The sequence below is a fragment of the Tamandua tetradactyla genome, chromosome 4 (assembly GCF_023851605.1).
Source record: "Tamandua tetradactyla isolate mTamTet1 chromosome 4, mTamTet1.pri, whole genome shotgun sequence".
Lineage (NCBI taxonomy): Eukaryota > Metazoa > Chordata > Mammalia > Pilosa > Myrmecophagidae > Tamandua > Tamandua tetradactyla.
Genome location: NC_135330.1, coordinates 192,530,743 through 192,539,151, shown reverse-complemented (window position 1 = coordinate 192,539,151; position 8,409 = coordinate 192,530,743). Strand labels below are relative to the sequence as shown.

The following is an 8,409-nucleotide window of genomic DNA, read 5'->3' as shown; positions in this document are numbered from 1 at the left end:
AATTCGTGTTGATGTGGTCGTTGCCTCCGCAGGCTATGAGCCTGGGGCCACATTTCATCTCTTCATTCCTTCACTTCCAAGGGAAAAGCTAAGGCGCAGAGAAGTTAAATTCCTTCCCTAAGTTATTCAGCAAGTCAGTGGCACAGCCAGGAATTCAAACCCAGATCCATGTGATTCTAAAGTCTCTGTACTTTCCTCTTTGTAAAACCATGTCAACAATGGAAAACTAGCCAATTTCTTCCTGGTATTAAAACATACACATTAAGTGAAGATTTTAAGTAACTAGCAGCCTGACAAAGGGTTAGTGGTACAATGCATTAAAACTTCGTATTAAAACGTCTTTAATGCTTTTTGCTTCGCAGATTCAAGGCAGTACCTATCAAAGTCCCAGCAGGCTTTTTGCAGAAATGAAGAAGTTGATCCTCAAATTCATATGAAATCAAAATGGGCCCTGATAGCCAAATCAATAGTGAAAAGGAAAAACAAATTGGAAGTCTTACACTTCCCAGTTTCAAAACAGTAATCCAAACAGAGTTGTAGTGGCATAGAGACATATAGACCAATGGAACAGAATTGAGAATTCAGAAATAAACATCTATGGCCAACTAATTTTTGACAAGGGAGCCAAGTACATTCATTAGTGCTGGGAAAACTGGAAAAAGTTTCCACTTACAGAAGAATAAATTTGGACCACTATGTCACATCATATACAAAAATTAACTCTTAATGGATCAAGGTCCTAAACATAAAAGCTAAAACCATAAAATTCCTAGAAGAAAACATAAAGAGGGAACTTCATAACCTTGGGGGAGTGGTCGTGGTAATTTCTTAGATATGACACCAAGAACATAGAGCAACAAAAGAAAAAATATATTAAATGGACTTCATCGAAATTTAAAACTTTTGTGCCTCAAAGGACACTATCATGAAAGCAAAAAGGCAGTCTACACAATGGGAGAGAATAATTGCTAACCACATATCCGATAAGGGCTTAATATCCAGAATAGATAAAGAAATCCTACAACTTAACAACAAAGAGACAAACAGCCCAATTAGGAAATGGGCAAAGAACTTGAATAGATATTTCTCAAAGATGATATATAAGTGGTCAAAAGCACATGAAAAGACGCTCAACTTCACTGGTGATCAGGGAATTGCAAATCAAAACCAAGAGATACTACTTCACACCCAACCAAATAATGGGTTGGGTTTTTGTTTTTTGCTTGTTTGTTTGTTTTAACTTTTTTATTGTATAATATAACATATATAGAGAGCAAAGAAAGAAAAAAGCAATAGTTTTCAAAGCACTCTTCAACAAGTAGTCACAGGATAGATGTTGTTGTCACGGACTCCATATCCTCCTCTCAGATTTTTCCTTCTAGCTGCTCCAGAATATAGGAGGATAGAAGGAAGAAATATATTTTTTACCATCACAATCACCTGCTTTTCTTTTTTGTGAAAAATAACATATATATAGCCGGGGGAGGCCGACGGGCCGGGAGGCCAGGGAGGAGCCGTCGGGCCTGCCGAGCCGGCGTCGGCGCCCTCCGCGCCCGAGCAGCCTGCCCACTTGAGCGCAGCGGAGATGCTGCTCTTCGCCACTAACCCCTTCGATCAGGATGTGGAGAAAGCAACTAGTGAGATGAATACAGCTGAGGACTGGGGCCTTATTTTGGATATTTGTGATAAAGTTGGTCAGTCTCGCACTGGACCTAAAGATTGTCTTCGGGCTGTCATGAGAAGGGTCAACCACAAAGACCCTCACGTTGCTATCCAAGCTCTGCCGCTTCTAGGAGCGTGTGTATCAAACTGTGGCAAAATTTTTCATTTAGAAGTATGTTCAAGAGATTTTGCTAGTGAAGTAAGCAACGTTTTAAATAAGGGTCATCCTAAAGTCTGTGAGAAATTGAAAGCGCTTATGGTGGAGTGGACAGATGAATTTAAGTATGAACCGCAGCTGAGTCTGATAGCAGCCATGATCAAGAATCTGAAGGAGCAAGGAGTCTCCTTTCCTGCTGTTGGCTCTCAGGCTGCAGAACAAGCCAAAGCAAGCCCAGCTCTGGCGACCAAAGACCCTGGGGCAGCTGCTAACAACAAGGAAGAAGATCTAGCAAAAGCCATTGAGTTATCCCTGAAGGAACAGAGGCAACAGCCAACCCCACTTTCCAGTTTGTATCCGAGCACATCCAATCTCGTAACTAACCACCAACACGAAGGCCGAAAAGTTCGTGCTATATATGACTTTGAAGCTGCTGAAGATAATGAACTTACATTTAAAGCTGGAGAAATTATTACAGTTATTGATGGCAGTGACCCCAACTGGTGGAAAGGTGAAACCCATCAAGGCCTGGGGTTATTTCCCTCAAATTTTGTGACAGCAGATCTCACTGCTGAACCAGAAATGCTTAAAACAGAGAAGAAGACAGTACAATTCAGTGAGGATGTTCAGGTGGAAACCCTTGAGCCTGAGCCAGAACCAGCCTTTATTGATGAAGATAAAATGGACCAGTTGCTACAGATGTTGCAAAGTCCAGACCCTAGTGATGGCCAGCCAGAACTGCCAGAGCTCCTCCATCCTGAAGCAATGTGTCACCAGATGGGACCCCTCATTGATGAGAAGCTGGAAGATATCGATAGAAAACATCCAGAACTCTCAGAGCTGAATGTGAAAGTGATGGAGGCACTTTCATTGTACACCAAGTTAATAAATGAAGACCCCGTGTACTCCATGTATGCAAAATTACAGAACCCGCAGTATTACATGCAGCCACCTGGCGTTTCTGCTTCTCAGGTGTACCCACCACCCCCGAGCGGGGCTTACTTGGTAGCAGGCGGCAGCCAGATGAGCCACCTGCAGAGCTACAGCCTTCCCGCAGAGCAGCTGCCTCCGCCGGCTAGCCCAGCCCTGCCCAGCCAGCAGGCCCAGGCCTCCTACCCCAACGCCATGGCCAGTTCTGTGCAAGGACATGCGTATCCCAGCCAGGCCACCCTGTTCAGTCCTCCCCCTGCTGCCTCTGACCTCACTGTGTACCAGAATGTAGGGACCGGCGTGTCCCAGCTGCCAGACTATGCCCTGCCGCCCTCCACGCTGCCTCAGCCCCCTGGCAGCCAGCCGCCGCCGCCGCAACAGCCGTACCCCCAGAAGGCGCTGCTGTAGGGCTTGGGGGCCCCGGGGTCGGAGTGCTGCAGGCAGCTCTCGGCGAGAGGAGAACCTGCTCTGTCCCGAGAGATTTATGCCCAGCTGCAAGGATCTGTCTTGGTCAGCAAGTCCAAATGTTCAGGAACGTAGGACTGTTCAATTGGCACTGACTTTTTAGAAGCACCCCTATCCCCAAGGAATGAAACTACTTACATTTAATTCCTTCCTTTCATAATATGAAAAAAACGATATCCAATTATTTGTCTTGTAAAAGTACCTGGTCTGTAAAAAGTCAAACTTACAAACACTGTTGTGGCAAATGTTATGTGCACACTGATGTGTGACTTCCTAGGCCGTTTCGCATCATGATGGCGATCATGTGAATATATTTAACACTTAGATTAATTTACATACTATTTTATTTTAATCATGAACAACTACCATGTTCTGTAACATTTTGTGTAGATTTAAGACAAATACGCCATCCTAGACTGCAACGAAGTGGTGGCACACTGACCTGAAGGCATTATGTTGTCCCTGTTTCGGCTTCATATTAAACTGAAACTTCCTTTCACTAATTGTGAGCGAAACGTTCGTCTTTTGTGGCTTTCTGTAGCCTCTGTATACACTAGCTGTCATCACACCAGCATATAGTAGTAAATTTTGGGTATGGTTATAGCAAATGATAACTTTCCCTTTGAAACGTTGACATTTTGGAATGATATTTCAGAATATTGCAAGACCCTGACACAAATAGAATCATATTCTTTTTAACTTATTTTTGAGGAAATAATCTTAATTTCCTTTCTCCTAGTTGAAGATAGCAATTAGGTTTCTAAGTTATAAAATGTGTTTATTGGTGGCAGTGATACCAAAGATAGAGGCAATGGATAGAAGTGTTTAAACTGGAAAGAAAGCATAAAGTACACTACATTTTAACATCTCTTGTAATCATTTAGGGTATAAACACAATTCCATCTGTCTTACCCCACTGCTAGTCTTTTAAATCTGTGTCTTTACCACATTGTAGCTTTTAATTCTTCATTAAAATGGATATAAGCAGATGTCAAAAATAAATAAATAAATAACATATATACTAAAAAGCAATAAATTTCAAAGCGCCGCACAACAATTATTGTAGAACAGATTCCAGAGTTTGGTATGGGTTATAATTCCACAACTATAAGTTTTTACTTCTAGCTGCTCTAAGATACTGGAGACTAAAAGAAATATCAATTTAATGATTCAGCAATCATATTCATTTGTTAAATCCTACCTTCTCTGTATAACTCATCACTTTTGATCTTTTTATCCCACTCTTTATGGGTATTTGGGCTATGGCCATTCTCACTTTTTCATGTTGGAAGGGGCTGTCAATAATATGGGGTAGGGAGATGGAAGTAGCTGCTGTTCTGGAGAGGCTGGGCCCTCTAGGTTTCAGGACTTATCTGATCCAGGGGCCCATCTGGAGGCTGTTAAGCTTCTGGAAAGTTCCCGTAGTGCATGGAAACTGTGTGGAATCATATATTGCCCAAGGTGTTCTTTAGGTGACCTGCAATGCTGGAATGGTTTTGGTTGGGGTTTGGCAAATTATGATAGGTAGCAATGTCTAACTGAAGCGTGTGACTGTATTCAAACTCTCCCAGCCATTGACACTTTATTAGTTACACTTCTTTTCCCTCCAATGGGTTGTTTTAACAACAGGAATTTATTAGTTCAGGGTTTCAGAGGCTAAATTTGCTGGGAGTTGTATCTCCTGGCTTGTCAACAATCTTTGAGGTTCCTTGGCTTTTCCATCACCTGGCAATATACGTGGCAGCACTTTTCTCTTCTGGGTCCCCCTGAGTTCCAGCTTCTGGTTGCTTCTCAGGGTTTGTCTTCTGCGTCCAATTTCCTTTGCTTATAAGGACTTCAACCATACTGGGTCAAGGCCCACCTCATTCAGTTTGGGCACACCTTAACTAATAACATCTGAAAAGGTCCCCTTTACAAATGGGTCCACACAGGAATGGGTTAAGATTAAAAACATATTTTTTAGGTATATAACTCTAAGCCACCACAGTTGGCTATTATTTAAAAGCAAAAAAGAGCAGAAGATTACAATTGTTGGTTGGATGCCGAGAAATAAGAATCCTTATACCTTGGTGTGGCATCGTAAAATGTTGCAGCCACTGTGGAAATCAGTTTGGCAGTTCCTTGGAAAGTTGTAAATAGAATTACTATATGACCCAGCAATCCCATTTCTTGGTATATGCCCCAAAGAAATGAACTCTGGGACTCCAATAGAGATTCATATACCAATGTTTATCATAGCAGCACTATTCACAACAGCCAAAAGCTGGAAGCAACTCAAATATCCATCAAAAGATTAATGGATAAACAAAATGTGGCACAGGCATACAATGAAATATTATTCTGCCATTAAAAGGAATGAAGTTCTGATGCATACTCCAACAGGAATGAGCCTTGAAGACATCATGTTGAATGAAATAAGCCTGACAGAAAAACAAATATTATATGATCTGGCTTCTATGAAATACCTAGAAGAAGTAAACTTCAGAGAGGAAGATAATATAACAGAGGGCAGTTACTGCTTAAGGGGGGGGGGAGAATTTCTGTTTGAGGTGATGAAAAGTTGGGAAATGGATACTGATAATGGTAGTGCAATGTTGCAAATGTAATTAATACCAACGAATTATATCCTTGAAAGTGGTTAATATGGGAAATTTTGAACTTTATATATTGTGCTGGTTTGAAAGAATTTTTGAAAGAATTTATGTACCCTAGAAAAGCCATGTTTTAATCTTAATCCAATTTTGTGGAGGCAGCCATTTCTTCTAATCCTTATTCAGCTCTATAGGTTGGAAACTTGATTAGGTTATCTCTATGGAGATGTGATTCACCCAGTTGTGGGTATTAACCTTGGATTAGGGGGAGATGTGACTCCACTCATTCCAGGTGGGTCTTGATTAGTTTACTGGAATCCTTAAAAGAGGAAGCATTTTGGAGAGAGAGCAGCAGAGACACAAGAACTGCAGAGCCCACACAGCCAGAGACCTTTGCTGATGAAGCAGGAAAATACCCCTAAGAGATCTTCCTGAAACAAGAAGCCTGGAGAGAAAGCTAGCAGATGTCACCATCTTTGCCATATGTCTTTCCAGAAACCCTGAACCTCATCAACCTTTTGAACCAAGATATCTTTCCCTGGATGCCTTAGATTGGACATTTTTATAGCCTTGCTTTAATTGGGACATTTTCGTGGGCTTAGAACTGTAAACTTGTAACTTAATAAATTCTCCTTTTTAAAAAGCTATTCCATTTCTGGTATATCACATTCCTGTAGCTAGCAAAGTAGAACAGATTTGTTACTATAATAACAAGTTCTTTAAAATCTTTACTTTTTTTTAACAAAAAATATTTTTATTTGTTCTGCATTTTTCATTCAATTGGTTTATTTCCTTATTTTTCTTTTGATGCTCAAATTTTCCCTAGTTGTAACTAAAGGGAAATAAATCAGCATTTATGCTGCCTTTTGAGGAGTTGCTGCAGTTCCTTTTCAGGGAACAATGTACCATTGCAAAGAAAAGCCCTGGTGGTCAAGAGCTTAATCAAATGATCAAACTCAGCATCAGTGGCCCACCTGATTGATGAGCCTCCTGCTGTGATACAACCTGAAGTCTTTGGCATTACCTCTGATGTGTTTTTCCATAAGTTTAACCTGCATTTAATCAAACCTTCAGATACAACTTCCAGTGTACAGGAAATACATTAGCTCGAGTATCAAGTTAATGGCACTACAAGGAAACATCTGGGACATTCTACAAGACAAACCATCTAATCTCTTCAGAAAATCGATAGGACTGTAGAAAGCAGATCAATGGTTGCCTGGGCCCTGGACCATGGTTGGGGGGGAGGTGACTGCAGAAGGCACAAAGAGAAACGTTGGGTGATAGAAATCTTCTAAATCTGTACTGGGGTGAGAGGATTACCTAGCCATATGCATTTGTCAAAACTTAAGTCAAAAACTTATGAACAGTACTTTTTAAAAATGAATTTTATTATATTATACCTCAATACAGCTCATTTTTAAAACAAACAAAAATCAATGTCATGCCAAAAAGTGTGAGGCAACTGGTCTATATTTTAAAAGACTAAAGAGCCCTAATAACAAAATACAATGGGTAACAATTGATTAGATACTGATTCAAAACATAGATAACTAAGATTGAAATTGGGGCAGGTATTTAAACATGGACTGAACACGGGATTATACAGATGAATGGTTACTAATTTTCTTACAGTTATGCAAGACAATGTTCTTACTGTTAGGAGATGCCTGGTGAAATATTTAGAAGAGAAGAGTCATGACGTCGATAATAACGCGAAAGATAAATATGGAAAAATAAAGCAAATATAGCAAAAAGTTAACTGTTGAATCAAGAGAGAGGAAGTGCAGCTATTCATTCACTTAAGTTTTCAACAATTCTGTATCTTTGAAATTTTTTTTTATTAATTAAAGAAAAAAAGAAATTAACACAACATTTAGAAATCATTCCATTCTACATATGCAATCAGTAATTCTTAACATCATCACATAGATGCATGATCATCATTTCTTAGTACATTTGCATCGATTTAGGAAAAGAACTAGCAAAACAACAGAAAAAGATATAGAATGTTAATATAGAGAAAAAATAAAAATAATAATAGTAAAAAAAAGAAAAAAAAGACAAACAAACAAACAGACAAAAAAAAAAAACCTATAGCTCAGATGCAGCTTCATTCAGTGATTTAACATAATTACTTTACAATTAGGTATTATTGTGCTGTCCATTTTTTAGTTTTTGTATCTACTCCTGTTGCATAGTCTGTATCCCTTCAGCTCCAATTACCCATTATCTTACCCTGTTTCTAATTCCTGCTGGACTCTGTTACCAATGACATATTCCAAGTTTATTCTCGAATGTCGGTTCACATCAGTGGGACCATACAGTATTTGTCCTTTAGTTTTTGGCTAGTCTCACTCAGCATGTTTTCAAGGTCCATCCATGTTATTACATGCTTCACAAGTTTATTCAGTCTTAAAGCTGCATAATATTCCATCGTATGTATATACCACAGTTTGTTTAGCCACTCGTCTGTTGATGGACATTTTGGCTGTTTCCATCTCTTTGCAATTGTAAATAACGCTGCTATAAACATTGGTGTGCAAATGTCCGTTTGTGTCTTTGCCCTTAAGTCCTTTGAGTAGATACCCAGCAATGGTATTG

At 39.7% G+C, this 8,409-nt stretch overlaps 1 pseudogene; it reads left to right on the top strand.

The window, feature by feature from the left end:
- The first annotated feature begins 1,578 nt into the window (after positions 1 to 1,578).
- Positions 1,579 to 3,175, top strand: LOC143679614 (signal transducing adapter molecule 1 pseudogene; annotated as a pseudogene).
- Positions 3,176 to 8,409: the final 5,234 nt, after the last annotated feature.